Here is a 2,201-nt window from a genome sequence, read left to right as displayed (position 1 = left end):
TAGCAAATTCACTAGTTTAACTTGCTCAATTTCTTCTCTTGGCCTCAGCACACACTATCACATGCCATGATCTTCAAATAGATGAAGGTGGTCATTACTATGTAGATGTAAAACTCGTGAGTCTCCCTCCTATATAGGGAGAATTGCCAAGTATTGAACCGCGGATACCGCTATTTAAAAAAAACCGTCTGAACAAGGAAACCAACGTACATCACTGCATGATATTTTGAACAACCATTTAATTAAAAAAAGAAAAGAAAAACGGAACTCGACAGACCCAAACTGGATAATTACCCAGCTGAACAGTATGCGTCCTTAACACACTTCTTTGTTAAGCCTACTGTACATGTAATGTTAACAAGTGTGGCTTCTCCCCCTTTCTCATGCTTCGGTAGCATCTCCCTCCGATTGCCACCTCTGCTTGGACATCATTTTTGTTAAATTTAGGTTGTGGACATAGCCCTCTCTAAAATAAATAGTTCCCCTGGATAAACATTTTTCAAAAATGTTTGCATCTTGAATGTATCCCATACAAAAATCATCGGGAATGTCCCCGAGTCCTGCAACAGTCGCTGCCGCCATCGCCATGGGCAAACTTTTACTATGGCTTGTTTACATTTGTTGTCGGAGTATGTAGTCACGTAACTTTGGTTGCTACGTGGGGGCGGGGCATGGAAGGGTGAATTGAGCTATCTCAGGTCGCCGACGATCGACCCAGTCCAGTTCCGCTACACTAATAACAAAAATTACAACACGTCGATGCTGAGAGCCGAACACTTACACACGTATCTCGACACATATAGAAAGTGGGAATGTAAAGTGGGGGTCTACAGTATACGTGGTAATTCATATTATTTTGTTCTCCGTGGAGTAAACAAATTAATAGGTGTCAAATGAAATAAAAGTATCGTTCGATGATGGGTAGGGAGGGGCAAAATGTTAAATAACACTACAGCAAGCTGTGATCATGTTCATAATAGCTTAGTGTTAAATATTTTAATTTATTCATACACCAACATGAACGTTAAATACAAACCATTCGTCTTCAATCGAGCAAGTTCCATTCTGACTCTGTATAGACATCGTCTCTGTCGCCATCTTGTTATTCCCTCGCAGTCTCAGCAACAACCGGTGATGATTGGTCGGCCAATCAAAATTCGTGTCTTAAAGTTNAGATTGGTACAGGAAATACAGTCAATTAGTGTATAATTTGGGAATAGTTGTGTACAATTTGTCAATCACCTTTGTTATTGTCTGGTGCAAGAACCTGTGTTGATGCCTTGTTTGTATTGTAATATTATACTGATCTGTACTCTGTAAAGATACATTGTTATTTAACTTGTTCCTTTAATAAATTATATTTGTACCTGTCAATTGGGCTCTTGGTTGATATTTAGAGTTTTCGCATAGTAAATTAGACTGCTAGACTATTTCTGACCATTGTTCTCGGACCTGACATAGAGGAGATATAACATATTCAACCGTGATAATCCAGGATCCAGGAAGCACACTATATTGGTGAAACAAGAACCCCATACTTCTTCGACGGCGGCCGGTGAGACGTGGGCACCGGACGCGCGCTCGTTACAATACTAATAAAAAAAATAACAACACGTCGATGCTGAGAGCCGAACACTTACACACGTATCCCGACACATATAGAAAGTGGGAATGTAAAGTGGGGGTCTACAGTATACGTGGTAATTCATATTATTTTGTTCTCCGTGGAGTAAACAAATTAATAGGTGTCAAATGAAATAAAAGGAACACCCCGGTGCACCGAATTTTTGCACGATCTTGCTATCGTTCGATGATGGGTAGGGAGGGGCAAAATGTTAAATAACACTACAGCAAGCTGTGATCATGTTCATAATAGCTTAGTGTTAAATATTTTAATTTATTCATACACCAACATGAACGTTAAATACAAACCATTCGTCTTCAATCGAGCAAGTTCCATTCTGACTCTGTATAGACATCGTCTCTGTCGCCATCTTGTTATTCCCTCGCAGTCTCAGCAACAACCGGTGATGATTGGTCGGCCAATCAAAATTCGTGTCTTAAAGTTGTTATTACAAATAGGGTCTTTACACATTTTCTCCCATCCGGCCCCTGATCTGAATTGTGCAGACATTCGTTTGTTTTTTTACGACTCTTCTGCATTGATAAGAAACAGGGGGGAAGGAAGCAGTTTACGATGA

Source organism: Mizuhopecten yessoensis, unplaced genomic scaffold, assembly GCF_002113885.1.
Source record: "Mizuhopecten yessoensis strain PY_sf001 unplaced genomic scaffold, ASM211388v2 scaffold1883, whole genome shotgun sequence".
Taxonomy (NCBI): Eukaryota; Metazoa; Mollusca; class Bivalvia; order Pectinida; family Pectinidae; genus Mizuhopecten; species Mizuhopecten yessoensis.
This window is presented reverse-complemented; position numbering follows the sequence as displayed.